The sequence below is a fragment of the Chiloscyllium plagiosum genome, unplaced genomic scaffold, assembly GCF_037043375.1.
Source record: "Chiloscyllium plagiosum isolate Xiang-an unplaced genomic scaffold, Cpla_swu_hap1 HiC_scaffold_14, whole genome shotgun sequence".
NCBI classification, from domain to species: Eukaryota; Metazoa; Chordata; class Chondrichthyes; order Orectolobiformes; family Hemiscylliidae; genus Chiloscyllium; species Chiloscyllium plagiosum.
Window position 1 is genome coordinate 5,206,691 of NW_028270152.1, and position 16,604 is coordinate 5,223,294.

General features: G+C 53.0%; 1 long non-coding RNA gene across 1 annotated transcript; it reads left to right on the forward strand.

Annotated features, from left to right (window-relative positions):
- The first annotated feature begins 11,163 nt into the window (after window positions 1-11,163).
- LOC148147705 (uncharacterized) lies at window positions 11,164-16,286 on the forward strand. Its single transcript, XR_015759259.1, has 2 exons — window positions 11,164-11,298; window positions 16,114-16,286. It is a non-coding gene; the product is annotated as an uncharacterized LOC148147705 (long non-coding RNA).
- The last annotated feature ends 318 nt before the right edge of the window (window positions 16,287-16,604 follow it).

Consider the following 16,604-nt stretch of genomic DNA (forward strand, 5'->3'; position numbering starts at 1 on the left):
ATTTAGCACGCGTGCCTTCATTGCTCAGACCGCTGAGTATGGGAGTTGGGGATGTCACATTGAGGTTGTACAGGACATTAGTGAGGCCTCATCTGGAGTGTTGTGTGTCGCTCTGTTAGAGGAAAGATGTTATTAAACTGGACAGGATTCAGAAAGGATTGACCAGGATGTTGCCGGAAATGGAGGGTTTGAGTTATAGCGAGAGGCTGGGACATTTCTCCACTGAAGGGTAGGAGGTTGAGGGGGGGTGACCTTCTCGAGGATTATAAAGTCAAGAGCAGCATGGGTAAGGTAAATGGCAATGCAGGAGTTCAAAGCCAGATGAGAAGGGAAAGATTTAAAAGGGACTGGAGAGGCAACGTTTTCATACTGAGAGTGGTTTATGTGTGGAATGAACAGCCAGAGGAGATGTAAAAGCAGGAACAATTACAACACTTAAAAGATATTTGGGTAGGCACAGGAATAGGAAAGGTTTGGAGGGAATGGGGCCAAACGCAGGCGATTGGGACTAGTTTAGTTTGGAAATCTGGTTGGCATGGACGTGTTGGACCGAAGGGTCTGTTTCCGTGCTGTATGACTCTAAGACTCTTATCAAAACTATAAAATGGATAGTGTTGACCTGACATATAGCAGCAACTTGCAGTAGATAACAATACAGGACCAAGGGGGAAGACAATTGTCCTTTTGAACCTTTGAAGAAATGTTTCTTCATTTCTCTGCTGAGTTGAAAGTGTGTCCTCTTGACTTGCACTTACTGAACCAACAGGAACACAAACTGAGCTATCAATCTCTTTCAAGAGCCTACAGCACCCCATCCAAACATCCTGCAACCTTCGACATTCCCGGGAATACATGTACAGTTTTTGGAATTTCTTCTCTTTAATCTAATCCTTTGAGCTCTGGTAACTTTTTGATAAATCTGCACGATATTTGTTCCAAGGTCACTGCACTGTTCCTGAAATGCATTGTACAGAGCAAAGGTACCGGCACCAGTGTCCCACTCTCTCGTTAGAGAGAGAGAGAGGGAGGGAGATGACTGGCAGTGGTTTAACCTGAGGGTCAGCATGCCTCAGAATCCTTCATGGTAATCTCAGGCAGCATTGGAACCGTTGGCATTCATCTGCATTGCAAACAGCTGTCCAACCAACCAAGCTAACCAATGCCCTTAAGCAAATGGGCGCTTTCCTCCAGGGGTAGTCTCTGGCCAAGTAGGGCTCCTCTTTTGGGAGAGAACACCTTGAGAAGCACATTATAGAATTTTCATAGATTCCCTACAGTGTGGAAACAGGCCCTTCGGCCCAACAAGTCCACACTGACCCTCTGAAAAGTGACCCACCCAGACCCATTCCTCTATCCCTATATTTCCCCCTGACTAATGCACCTAACCTACACATCCCTGAACATTATGGACAATTTAGCACGGCCAATTCACCCTAATCTGCACATCTTTGGATTATGGGAAGAAACCAGAGCACACAGACACGAGGAGAATGTGCAAACCCCACACAGACAGTTGCCTGAGGCGGGAATTGAACCTGGGTCTCTGGCGCTGTGAGGCAGCAGTGCTAACCACTGAGCCACCGTGCCGCCCCAGATACATCTATCCTCCATGTTTGGATCTAAAACCAGTGACAAAGCTCATAAAACCCAACTCCAAGGGGGTTTCACACTGGGGCTTACTGTATCAGCTCCATCTACCCCCAACCCCTCACTGAGCTCACCCTCCCCTCCTCCTTTTCAAAAACAAAAACAGAAGTTGCTGGAAAAGCTCAGCAGGTCTGGCAGCATCAGTGAAGAGAAATCAGAGTTAATATTTTGGGTTAGGTAATCCTTCCTCACAACTGATGGGAGCCAGGGAAATGTTGATTTTTATTCAGAAGACAGGGTGGGGGAAGGGGATGGAGTAAACAATAGGTGGGGATAGATCTCAGAGAGAGAGAGGACAGTTGGACAGACTAAGGGAGTGGGTAACGATCTGGCTGGGAGGGTGACTAACTGCTGACTGTTAGTGACTAACAATGGGTGGGGTGTAATGGCGGACTATGTGATCACAAGGTCTTGTGTGTAAGGGGGGGTGGGGTAAGGACGTCAGAGAGGTTCAGTCCCCTAATCTCCATACTGAGTCCTGAAGGCTGCAGGGTCCCCAAGCTGAAAATGAGGTGCTGTCCTTCCAGCTCGTGCTGAGCTTCACTGGCGCCCGGCAGTAAACCCGAGACAGAGGTCTCGGCCAGGGGACAAGGTGGGGGGGTTAAAGTGGCAGGAAACTGGAAGCTCAGGGTAATTTTTTTGTGGACAAAATGTCCCCTCCCCTTCTTTTCTTTGAAAGATATTCCTCATTCACTCTCCCTGCCAGTGATGATGCATTCAATAGGAGTGTCCTTGTTTAACAAATAATAACTCTCGAGTGAAGGGGGAGGGGGGAGATGATTGACACTCATGGTTGATATCTTCTTTTTCCACTTTAGTTTCCCCGTTATTTTCAACATTTGATCTTCCACCAGTAATTGATCCTTGCCTTGACTGACTAAACTCCTACGGAGAACAGAACCTGTGAATGCTTCCCTGGAAAGTCCCTTCCAATCCATTGTTTTCCTGTGAATTGGGTTCGGCCTTTAGATCGGAATGGGTTTCACTTCTTCTCTTTGCACCAAGTGTTTCAGTCCACTCTGTGTTGGCACAAGCTGCCTTCCACTCCACCCAGCCGCTGGTGTCTCTGGGTTAATGCCTCCTGCAACATCCAATAGACTCAGCAAACACCCCCCACTCCCCCATCATTGTCTCTGTCCAGCTCAGCTGCACTGCACTCTCGCCATCCAGACACAGTCCTCAGCTCACTGACGGCACTCCGTACGTAAAGGAGGGAGCTGAGATGGGGCTGAGACTGAGACGGGGCTGTCACGGGGCTGAGACGGGACTGAGACGGGGCTGAGACGGGACTGAGATGGGGCTGAGACGGGACTGAAATGGGACTGAGACGGGACTGAGACGGGGCTGAGACGGGGCTGAGACGGGACTGAGATGGGACTGAGACGGGACTGAGAGGGAGTTGATACTGAGACGGGACTGAGACGGGGCTGAGACGGGACTGAGACGGGGCTGAGACGGGACTGAGACAGGACTGAGAGGGAGTTGATACTGAGACGGGACTGAGACGGGGCTGAGACGGGGCTGAGACGGGACTGAGACGGGACTGAGATGGGGCTGAGACGGGACTGAAATGGGACTGAGACGGGGCTGAGACGGGGCTGAGACGAGACTGAGACGGGGCTGAGACTGAGACGGTACTGAGAGGGGGCTGAGACGGGGCTGAGACGGGACTGAGATGGGGCTGAGACGGGACTAAGACGGGGCTGAGACGAGACTGAGACGGGGCTGAGACTGAGACGGGACTGAGATGGGACTGAGACGGGGCTGTGACGGGACTGATGTGGGACTGAGACAGGGATGAGAGGGGGCTGAGACTGAGATGGGACTGAGACTGAGACGGGACTGAGACGGGGCTGAGATGGGGCTGAGAGGGGGCTGAGACGGGACTGAAATGGGACTGAGACGGGGCTGAGACGGGGCTGAGACGAGACTGAGACGGGGCTGAGACTGAGACGGTACTGAGAGGGGGCTGAGACGGGACTGAGATGGGGCTGAGACTGAGACGGGACTGAGATGGGATTGAGACGGGGCTGTGACGGGACTGATGTGGGACTGAGACAGGGATGAGAGGGGGCTGAGACTGAGATGGGACTGAGACTGAGACGGGACTGAGACGGGGCTGAGATGGGGCTGAGAGGGGGCTGAGACTGAGACGGGACTGAGATGGGACTGAGACGGGGCTGTGATGGGACTGATGTGGGACTGAGACAGGGATGAGAGGGGGCTGAGACTGAGATGGGACTGAGACTGAGACGGGACTGAGACGGGGCTGAGATGGGGCTGAGAGGGGGCTGAGACTGAGACGGGACTGAGACGGGGCTGAGACGGGACTGAGACAGGACTGAGATGGGGCTGAGACGGGACTGAAATGGGACTGAGACGGGGCTGAGACTGAGACGGGACTGAGACGGACTGAGACAGGGCTGAGAGAGGGCTGAGACTGAGATGGGACTGAGACGGGACTGAGACGGGGCTGAGACGGAACTGAGAGGGGGCTGAGACTGAGATGGGACTGAGATGGGACTGAGATGGGACTGAGAGAGGGCTGAGACTGGGACGGGGCTGAGACAGTACTGGGACGGGGCTGAGATGGGACTGAGAGGGAGCTGAGACTGAGACGGGGCTGAGACAGGACTGAGATGGGACTGAGACGGGACTGAGAGGGAGCTAATACTGAGACGGGGCTGAGACAGGACTGAGAGGGAGCTAATACTGAGACGGGGCTGAGACGGGACTGAGAGGGAGCTAATACTGAGACGGGGCTGAGACGGGGCTGAGAGGGAGCTGATACTGAGACGGGGCTGAGACGGGGCTGAGAGGGAGCTGATACTGAGACGGGGCTGAGACGGGGCTGAGAGGGAGCTGATACTGAGACGGGGCTGAGAGGGGGCTGAGAGGGAGCTAATACTGAGACGGGGCTGAGACAGGACTGAGATGGGACTGAGATGGGACTGAGACGGGACTGAGACGGGGCTGAGACGGGACTGAGAGGGAGCTAATACTGAGACGGGGCTGAGAGGGAGCTAATACTGAGACGGGGCTGAGACGGGGCTGAGAGGGAGCTGATACTGAGACGGGGCTGAGACGGGGCTGAGAGGGAGCTGATACTGAGACGGGGCTGAGACGGGACTGAGATGGGACTGAGAGAGGGCTGAGACGGGGCTGAGACGGGGCTGAGAGGGAGCTGATACTGAGACGGGGCTGAGACGGGGCTGAGACGGGACTGAGATGGGACTGAGAGAGGGCTGAGACGGGGCTGAGAGGGAGCTGAGACTGAGATGGGACTGAGACGGGACTGAGACGGGACTGAGATGGGACTGAGAGAGGGCTGAGACGGGGCTGAGACGGGGCTGAGAGGGGACTGAGATGGGACTGAGAGGGAGCTGAGACTGAGATGGGACTGAGACTGGACTGAGACGGGACTGAGATGGGACTGAGATGGGACTGAGAGGGGGCTGAGACAGGAATGAGATGAGACCGAGATGGGCTGAAACAGGACTGAGACGGGGCTGAGACGGGGCTGAGACAGAGCTGAGAGGGAGCTGATACTGAGACGGGGCTGAGACGGGGCTGAGAGGGAGCTGATACTGAGACGGGGCTGAGACGGGGCTGAGAGGGAGCTGATACTGAGACGGGGCTGAGACGGGGCTGAGAGGGAGCTGATACTGAGACGGGGCTGAGACGGGGCTGAGACGGGACTGAGATGGGACTGAGAGAGGGCTGAGACGGGGCTGAGAGGGAGCTGAGACTGAGATGGGGCTGAGACAGGACTGAGATGGGACTGAGACTGGACTGAGACGGGACTGAGATGGGACTGAGATGGGACTGAGAGGGGGCTGAGACAGGAATGAGACGAGACCGAGATGGGCTGAAACAGGACTGAGACGGGGCTGAGACGGGGCTGAGACGGAGCTGAGACGGGACTGAGATGGGACTGAGACGGGGCTGAGACCGAACTGAGACAGAGCTGAGACGGGGGTGAGACGGGGCTGACACAGGGCTGAGACGCGACTGAGATGGGACTGAGATGGGACTGAGACAGGGCTGAGACGGGACTGAGAGGGAGCTGAGACTGAGACGGGGCTGAGACGGGACTGAGACAGGACTGAGATGGGACTGAAACAGGACTGAGACGGGGCTGAGACGGGGCTGAGACGGAGCTGAGACGGGACTGAGATGGGACTGAGATGGGACTGAGACAGGGCTGAGACGGGACTGAGAGGGAGCTGAGACTGAGACGGGGCTGAGACGGGACTGAGACAGGACTGAGATGGGACTGAGACTGGACTGAGTCGGGGCTGAGACTGGGCTGAGACGGAGCTGACACAGGGCTGAGATGGGACTGAGATGGGACTGAGATGGGACTGAGAGGGGGCTGAGACAGGAATGAGACGAGACCGAGATGGGCTGAAACAGGACTGAGACGGGGCTGAGACGGGGCTGAGACGGAGCTGAGACGGGACTGAGATGGGACTGAGACGGGGCTGAGACCGGGCCGAGACAGAGCTGAGACGGGGGTGAGACGGGGCTGACACAGGGCTGAGACGCGACTGAGATGGGACTGAGATGGGACTGAGACAGGGCTGAGACGGGACTGAGAGGGAGCTGAGACTGAGACGGGGCTGAGACGGGACTGAGACGACTGAGATGGGACTGAAACAGGACTGAGACAGGGCTGAGACGGGGCTGAGAACGGAGCTGAGACGGGACTGAGATGGGACTGAGACGGGGCAGAGACCGGGCTGAGACAGAGCTGAGACGGGGGTGAGACGGGGCTGACACAGGGCTGAGACGCGACTGAGAAGGAGCTGAGACTGAGACGGGGCTGAGACGGGACTGAGACAGGACTGAGATGGGACTGAGACTGGGCTGAGACGGGGCTGAGACGGGACTGACACAGGGCTGAGATAGGACTGAGATGGGACTGAGATGGGACTGAGAGAGGGCTGAGACGGGACTGAGAGGAAGCTGAGACTGAGACGGGGCTGAGACGGGACTGAGACGGGGCTGAGACAGAGCTGAGACGGGACTGAGATGGGACTGAGATGGGGCTGAGACAGGGCTGAGACGGGGGTCAGACGGGGCTGACACAGGGCTGAGACGTGACTGAGATGGGACTGAGATGGAACTGAGACAGGGCTGAGACGGGACTGAGAGGGAGCTGAGACTGAGACGGGGCTGAGACGGGACTGAGACAGGACTGAGATGGGACTGAGACTGGACTGAGACGGGGCTGAGACGGGGCTGACACAGGGCTGAGACGCGACTGATGGGACTGAGATGGGACTGAGACGGGACTGAGAAGAAGCTGAGACTGAGACGGGGCTGAGACGGGACTGAGATGGGACTGAGATGGGACTGAGACGGGACTGAGAAGAAGCTGAGACTGAGACGCGACTGAGATGGGACTGAGATGGGACTGAGATGGGACTGAGACGGGACTGAGAAGAAGCTGAGACTGAGACGGGGCTGAGACGGGACTGAGACGGGGCTGAGACGGGACTGAGACGGGACTGAAATGGGACTGAGAGAGGGCTGAGACGGGGCTGAGATGGGACTGAGACTGGACTGAGACAGGACTGAGACGAGACCGAGACGGGCTGAAACGGGACTGGGACGGGACTGAGACGGGGCTGAGACGGGACTGAGACGGGGCTGAGACGGGACTGAGACGGGACTGAAATGGGACTGAGAGAGGGCTGAGACGGGGCTGAGATGGGACTGAGACGGGACTGAGACAGGACTGAGACGAGACCGAGACGGGCTGAAACGGGACTGGGACGGGGCTGAGATGGGGCTGAGACAGGACTGAGACGGGGCTGAGACAGGAATGAGAGGAGGCTGAGACGGGGCTGAGACAGGACTGAGATGGGACTGAGATGGGGCTGAGATGAGATTGACGTGGGACTGAGACGGGACTGAGATGGGGCTGAGATGAGACTGACGTGGGACTGAGACGGGACTGAGACGGGACTGAGACGAGACTGAGACGGGGCTGAGACGAGACTGAGACGCGACTGAGAGGGGGCTGAGACTCAGATGGGACTGAGATGGGACTGAGACGGGACTGAGACGAGACTGAGACGGGACTGAGACGGGACTGAGACGGGACTGAGACGGGACTGAGACGAGACTGAGACGGGGCTGAGACGAGACTGAGACGGGACTGAGACGGGACTGAGAGGGAGCTGAGACTGAGACGGGACTGAGACGGGGCTGAGACGGGACTGAGATGGGACTGAGACGGGGCTGAGACGGGACTGAGACGGGACTGAGACGGGACTGAGATGGGGCTGAGACGGGGCTGAGACGGGACTGAGACGAGACTGAGACGGGACTGAGACGAGACTGAGACGGGACTGAGACGGGACTGAGACGGGACTGAGACGAGACTGAGACGGGACTGAGACGAGACTGAGACGGGACTGAGACGGGACTGAGAGGGAGCTGAGACTGAGACGGGACTGAGATAGGACTGAGACGGGACTGAGACGGGACTGAGACGAGACTGAGACGGGACTGAGACGAGGCTGAGACGGGACTGAGACGGGACTGAGAGGGAGCTGAGACTGAGACGGGACTGAGACAGGACTGAGACGGGACTGAGACGAGACTGAGACGGGGCTGAGACGGTACTGAGACAGGACTGAGACGGGGCTGAGACGGGACTGAGACAGGACTGAGACGGGACTGAGACGGGGCTGAGATGGGGCTGAGATGGAACTGAGAGGGAGCTGAGACTGAGACAGGACTGAGACAGGACTGAGACGGGGCTGAGACGGGGCTGAGACGGGACTGAGATTGGACTGAGAGGGAGCTGAGACTGAGACGGGACTGAGACAGGACTGAGACGGGACTGAGACGGGACTGAGACGGGGCTGAGACGGGACTGAAACAGGACTGAGACGGGACTGAGACGGGGCTGAGACGGGACTGAGACGGGACTGAGAGGGAGCTGAGACTGAGACGGGACTGAGACAGGACTGAGACGGGACTGCGACGGGACTGAGACGGGGCTGAGACGGGACTGAGACAGGACTGAGATGGGACTGAGACGGGGCTGAGACGGGGCTGAGATGGGACTGAGAGGGAGCTGAGACTGAGACGGGACTGAGACGGGACTGAGACGGGGCTGAGACGGGACTGAGACAGGACTGAGACGGGGCTGAGACGGGACTGAGACAGGACTGAGACGGGGCTGAGACGGGACTGAGACGGGGCTGAGACGGGACTGAGACAGGACTGAGACGGGACTGAGACGGGACTGAGATGGGGCTGAGATGGGGCTGAGATGGGACTGAGAGGGAGCTGAGACTGAGACGGGACTGAGACGGGGCTGAGACGGGACTGAGACGGGACTGAGACAGGACTGAGACGGGACTGAGATGGGGCTGAGATGGGGCTGAGACGGGGGTGAGACGGGGCTGAGACTTTCTGTAAAGTCCGTGTCTAGCAGACCTAACCAGCCGAGCAGAAGAGGCAAATCTGAATAGTGCGGCATTAAAATATTTCTTTGTGTCTTGTCTCTGAAGCCAAGCTCAGCACCAGAGCAGAGACTCTCTCTGGCACAGGAGCACAGCCCGTACTCCCTGTGGTTCAGGATATCACCAAATTCCTGACTCAGCGAAAATCCCAAACACCACCTCAGCATTTCACAGAAACTCCTCACAGCCGGCTGTCAGAACTGGGGCATTAACTTTTAAGAGAGAACCCTGTTTTTATTTTATCTTTATTTTCAAAATGTCATTGTATATTCATTAACAAAATCCTTTGAGTGTTCTCAACCATGTTTCCATTTGTTACTGAGAAATCTATCTCATGACATTGTATCAAGACCCAAAGGGGCTGGTCCAGTATTTCGCCCAATATAATCCCGGCACCAAGTCACGTCACCATGGAAATTCTTTTCCCTATTCTCTTTAAGCCACTGACCCATAGACACTGGATGCCATGCACTAACTCACACAAACAGCTTGACCATTCAACCGTACCTAGCTGGTCTGATCTGTCCCCTTCTGAACACCATACCAGTGCATTTTTGGGTTTGAGACAGAGTGATTCTTGACCGAGGGAGTTGTGACTCTCCCTGACCTCTGGGCCCCACGCTGATGGGGAGTTGTGCTTTTCAGGAGAGGTATGAGCTGGCCTGCGGTTAGCCCTGAGGGAGTGCTGCACTGTCTGTGTAAACCCTTACTGTAGTGCTGAACCATTGCCCTACCAGGGAGGACACAATCAATCCTCAGGCACTGTTTTGAGGAAGGGCAGCTGATTCTCCCTGGTGATGCGATTGTTGGAAATGCCTGCAGATTCTCAGGTCATTCTCGAGAAGGTGAGGAGTGGACAGTTACAGTTGGTGGGAGCTCCAATCAGGTTCCCAGTCCCTGCCCTGGGACTGAAATGGCTCTGATCTAAATTGCAAACAGTGTCCCGTGTGACTGGGAAAGCATTAAATGTTCACTCCTCACCTTCTCAAACTGTTCGACCAGACTAACCATAACATCATCCTTTAGCTCCTCCTCCTGTGTTCAGCTACAAAAACAGAAATTTGCTGGAAAAGCTCAGCAGATCTGGCAGCATCTGTGGAGAGAAATCAGAGTTAATGTTTCGGGTCCGGTAACCCTTCCTTAGAACAGTGTGTGTTGCAGTTGGGCAGTGGGACTGTGTCTCTGTCTCTGTCTCTGTCTCTCTCTCCTTCTCAAACTCTATCTCTCTCTGTCTCTCTCTCTCTTTCTAGCTGTCTGTCCTTGTCTCTGTCCTCTGCTTCCTGTCTCTCTCTCTCTCTAACTCTTTGTCTCTGTCTCTCTGTCTCTCTAACTATCTCTCTGTCCTCTGTCTCCTTGTCTCCCTCTCTCTCTCATTCTGTCTCTCTCTCTAGCTGTCTCTCTCTCCCTGTCTCCGTCTCTCTCTAAATCTCTCTGTCTTCTGTCTGTCTGTCTGTCTCCCTTTCTAGCTCTCTCTCCCTCTCTCTCCCTGTCTGCCTATGTCAAACTGTGTGTGTGTAGGGGTGGGTGGGGAGTGGGGGGTGGAGAAAGTGGGGAGTTAGGAACAGAAATTGCTCTTTTCTGGTTCCATTCTTATCTGTTCAGAGAATCATGGTCACTGCTTTATCTCCCTGCTCCTGAGCTGTTGTATGTGGTACACACACACACACACACACACACACACACACACACACACACACACACACACACACACACACACACCCCTGAGAATCTGTAATCTATTCCTGGCCCCACCTGTTGCTCACCTACACCCTGTCCCTCAGCACCATCATCTGCAAACACACAGTCTCAGTTTCCATGTGTCTGCTGCTGACATTGAGCTCTCCCTCCCCACCAGCTTCTCCCATCCTCCACCCTCGCTGCATTATCAACTGACTATCCAGCAGGACAGACCGGACCAGCAAACATTTCCTCCTGTTAAAAATCAGGAAGAGGGAAAACAGTTGGTTATTCATTGTGTGTGCAAACTCTGTCCCCTAAACCCTGACACTGCTCTGTGCTGTTTAAAACCTCAGTTTCATGCTTCACTTTGTCATGAGATTCTATCCTGAGAGTCAGTCCAACACAAAATCCAGTATTTACTTCTGTCCTTTCCCAGCTGATCAGCTGCTGAAATGTTCATCTGGGGCTCAATCATCTTCAGATTAAGGTAAAGTCATTATGGACTCAGACTTTCATTAGAGGGAGATAAATTACTGCTGGTGAGTTTAACCTGAGGGTCCCTTTACTTCAGCTGAGATTGAGGAATGTCAGCCAGTGTCAGCTACACTATAGAATCAGAGACCAGCTATCCAGCCAACTGAGCTAACCACTCCCTTCTCCACATGTTTCCAGGATTCTGCAGCCTCCCACATTCCACCTGGTTAGTAAGTTTGCAGATGACATCAAAATTCGAGGTGCAGTGAACAGCGAAGAAGGTTACCTCAGATTACAACAGGATCTTGACCAGATGGGCCAATGGGCTGAGAAGTGGCAGATGGAGTTTAATTTAGATAAATGCGAGGTGCTGCATTTTGGGAAAGCAAATCTTAGCAGGACTTATACACTTAATAGTAAGGTCCTGGGGAGTGTTGCTGAACAAAGAGACCTTGGAGTGCAGGTTCATAGCTCCTTGAAAGTGAAGGCTCAGGTGGTGAAGAAGGCATTTGGTATACTTGATTTGATTGGTCAGAGCATTGTGTACAGGAGTTGGGAGGTCATGTTGTGGCTGTACACGACATTGGTTAGGCCACTGTTGGAATATTGCGTGCAATTCTGGCCTCCCTGCTGCTGGCAAATGGGACTAGATTAATTTAGGATATCCGGTCAGCATGGACATGTTGGGCCGAATGGTCTGTTTCCTTGCTGGATGACTCTATGACTCCACTTTTGTGAACACATTCAAAACTCTACTTCCTTTGTCCTAATAAATGTCAACTTTCATTCACATATCTAAAGTATTCACTCTTGGCAAAGTTGAGCTCTTGGATTAATTTGAAAATACTTGTCTTCATTTCCAAATGCCATGCTCCTGTTAATCTAATCTCCTCCAACCGCACTGCTCCCTGACATTGTCATGGTCCCGTAATTCCAGCTCACTGAGCTTCCCATCGCTCCATGACCATGCCTTCAGCTGCCTGGACCCCAGGCTCAGGAATTCCCTCTATAAAGCGGCCTGTTCCCTGCTGGATTAGAGACAAAAAAGCTCAGATGCTGGAATCCGAAATAGACAGGCTGGAGGCTGGAACAACACAGCAAGGCAGGCAGCATCAGGAGGGGGAGAAGTCAGCGTTACGTGTGTAACCCTTCTTCAGGACTGGGGATGGGTGTGGGGGGGGGTGGAGCTGCAGATAAAGGGGGTGGGGATGCAGGGTGGTGAGGTGGGGATAGGTGAAGACAGGTAGAGGGTGCGACCTGGTTGGTCAATGGGAGGAATGAATCCGATTGGTAGCAGGGAGGAGTGGAAGGGAGTGGGAGGGGCTGGGAAGGGAGTTGGGGGATGGGGAAGGGGAGGTTATTTGAAATTGGAGAACTCAATGTTGAGTCCTCTGGGCTGTAGGCTGCCCAGGCGGAAGATGAGGTGTTGTTACTCCAATTTACGCTGTGGTTCATTGTGGCGATGGAGGAGGTTGAGGATGGTCCTGTCGGAGAGGGAGTGGGAAGGGGAATTGAAATGGGCGGTGACAGGGAGGTCCGGTCGGCTCCTGTGGGCCCGGCTGAGATACTCGGTGAACCGTTCCCTAAGTTTACGTTCGGTCTCCCCGATGTAGAGAAGACCACATCGGGAGCACCTGATGCAGTAAACTCGGTTGGAGGAGAGGCAGGGGATCCTCTGTCTCCCCTGGAAGGAGTGTTTGGGGCCCTGGATGGAGGTGGGGGGGGGGGTGGGGTACCAGCAGGTTTGGCATCTTTCCGGTTGCAGGGGAAGGTACCGGGGGATTGGGGGAGGGGTGGCGTGAACCAAGGTCTGTCGAAGGGAACGGTCCTTGTGGAAGGCAGAGAGGGGTGGGGGAGGGGAAGGTGTTCTTGGTGGTGGGGTCTAGTTGGAGTTGGCGGAAGTGTTTAAGGATGTTCCTTGTTGGTACCCCACTGCAATCAGCACCAGTCCTCCATACCTCTCTCAACGGTTTGCTCTTTGATCCTTTTTGAGAATATCTACTTAGGATTTTTATTAAAGTTTCTATATAAATGCAGGTCCTTTCTCTTACTCTGTCTGTGATGTAGGATTCTCTAGGAGAGGGCAAAATGGGACCTGTCTCTAATGTCTCATCTAAACATGTGCTCGCAGCAGGGATCTGCAAGTGGAGGCTTTTCCACAGAAAGGCAGAAACTAGGAGCAGGAGAAGGCCATTCGGCCCTTCGAGCCTGCTCCACCACTGAATATGATCACCCAACTCAGTCGCCTGCTCCTGTTTTATTCCCCACACCCATTGGTCCCTTTAGCCCTAAGAACTATATTTAACTCCTTCCTGAAAACATTCAACGCTTTGAGTCAACAGATGTGAAGCTGTAAAAACACAGCAGGTCAGGCAGCTTCCGAGAGGCAGGAGAGTCAACATTTCGGCCCGAAATTCTTCACCAGGACAGCTCAGCGAGCAAATATACATCCACAGATTCCTCCTGCTCTGTGGCTGAAGACATTTCTCCTCATCTCAATCCTATCACACCCTTAAACTGTGACTCCTGATTCTGGACTCCCTGGTCATTGGCACCGTCCTTTCCTCATTACCCCTGTCTAGTTCTATTAGAATTTAATCCATTTCTACAAGACTCCCCCCTCATTCTTCTAAACTCCAGTCCTAACCAGTCCAGTCTCTCTTCAGTCCCACCATCCCAAACATCAGTCTCTGGGGGTGGGGGGGAGACTCTTACCCTGCACATGGTTCTGTCTGAGGAGCAACATCTCTCCCACTCCTACCATTAGCACATCAGGAAGGTTTACACATTAATACTCAAGCTGATTGGTGGTATTATGAAATACATTCTATGGATCTCCAGTCCTGGGATGGGGTTTTGATCCAGAGCTTCTCTCTCAGAGGCAGGGACATTACCCATTGCCCCACAAGACCTCCTGCATCCAGAAGACAACATCTCCAATAGTGCAGCCCCCTCAGAACAGTTTAGATGACACTGTCAAGTCGTACTGTCCTAGAGATGTACAGCACGGAAACAGACCCTTCAGTCCAACCCGTCCATGCCGACCAGATATCCCAACCCAATCTAGTCCCACCTGCCAGCACCCGGCCCATATCCCTCCAAACCCTTCCTATTCACATACCCATCCAAATGCCTCTTAAATGTTGTAATTGTACCAGCCTCCACCACATCCTCTGGCAGCTCATTCCATACACGTACCACCCTCTGTGTGAAAAAGGTGCCCCTTAGGTCTCTTATATTTTTCCCCTCTCACCCTAAACCTATGTACTCTAGTCTGGACTCCCCGACCCCGGGGAAAAGACCTGGTCTATTAGCCCTATCCATGTCTGCCTTAGTTTCAGTCTAACTGTCCCTTGCTTCTCCCTTTCTGGAACTTTTCTACCTTACCTTCATTCTCTCTCTCCTTGCAGATGTGGCAATGGTCAGATATGTTTCAGATACGAGCGAGAAAAGTTTTGAGGGACTTGGAGAGAAAGTATAGCTGAGAACAATCTACACAATAGTCTTGAACCAGTTTAGATCTAAGTGTTCCGATTTATAAACTGTTCTCAACAAGACAGTGTTTGGGATATCAAACTGAAAAATGTTGGCGTGATTCTGTAACTGGGTGGCACTTACTGAGCAATCCTGAGTCTGCTAATAGTTACACCAACAGGCAAGATATGTTGATCATAATATGGCTTAGTTACAATACGAGAAGTGACATACATTCATCCACAGGGATGTACTCTCTGCACATAAAAGGAATATGTCCAAACCTTGCATCTTTTTTGCATTACTCTGGAATCTGAGTGGACTATAGTTCCCTATTCATTTCTCCATGGCAACACCTCAGCCAACTTGTTACCCAGAACCCCCTTTCCTCCTGTACAGTGTTGTGATAGGTTGAAATGGGTCATTCTTGCATTTGTCCTGATGACTGCCAGATGAAAAGAAAACTGGGACCCACATCTCTATTTCAACAAAACAGCTTTTTCCTTAAACCCAATCCGTTATCTGTACGATCGGTTCTGCTATAACATGTGTACCTTCGACGCAAATTGGCTTTAACGTGATTGAAGAATCTAGGCCATTATTTGTAGAATGTGAACTCTCTGTACTTGTACGGGCCATTACACAATTCTAGCTTAAAAATGTGTTGCTGGAAAAGCGCAGCAGGTCAGGCAGCATCCAAGGAGAAGGAGAATTGACGTTTCGGGCATAAGCCCTTCTTCAGGAATGAGGAGGGTGTGCCAAGCAGGCGAAGATAAAAGGTAGGGAGGAGGGACTTGGGGGAGGGACGTTGGGAATACGATAGGTGGAAGGAGGTCAAGGTGAGGGTGATAGGCCGGAGAGGGGGTGGGGGCGGAGAGGTCAGAAAGAAGATTGCAGGTCAAGAAGGCGGTGCTGAGTCTGAGGGCTGGGACTGAGACAAGGTGGGGGGAGGGGAAATGAGGAGGCTGGAGAAATCCGCATTCATCCCGTGTGGTTGGAGGGTTAGACAATTCTAGCCTTATTGGTTTAAATGGCGCAACTCACGCTCGATTTTCTTATAACGCGAGATTGTGCGAGAACAGAACCATCACGTTATATCACGTTCCAACTGTAATTGGAAGTTCTCCTTTGAAGGTTGATGTAGGAACATGAACATTGTGTGTTGGTCATTTATTGAGAGTTGGGTATTGATTAATCATTAGGAAGCTATGATTGATCCTGTGGCATATTGCCAATAGATTGATCCTGGATTGACAATGGTTGTAGAATGTGACATCGGGTCCTGGTAAAGATAATGAGATGACTTGAGAAATCCAACAAATTGTTAAGCATTGTCGATGTTTTTCTCAACCAGGTCATCACTACGTTACTTAATAACTGGATAAACTGGAACTCTTGAGTAATGGCAGCTTTCCAGAGGGGCTTGGCTCTTTTAATGAGAGGATCATGTCCAGTTGAACTGCATTTGACACTGCCTTCAGACTTGTTTGTGCTTTTCTGCAATAAATTAGTTAATGTTGAAAGAGAGCAGATTCTGACCTGCTTATCTGTTAATAAATTAATAACATGTAAAAAAGGAGGGAGAATCTTCAGTAATGCAATCATCTTCATTCCTTGAAAGGGAAGTGTTAGTGTCTCCCCCGCAGCCTCTCACTCACCACTGGGACAGAGCCACACACACACACTGTTTCTGCTGTTTGTAGGTTCATGCAGGATACAAGGTGGTCCACGGCAAAGGACAGAGAAACCTAAAGGAGAAATTGAAACAATTTTCATTCCTGGATCATGGCTCCCCCAGCTACAGGTTGACAGCAATTGAAGTGAGTCACTGTAGTGATCAGGGTA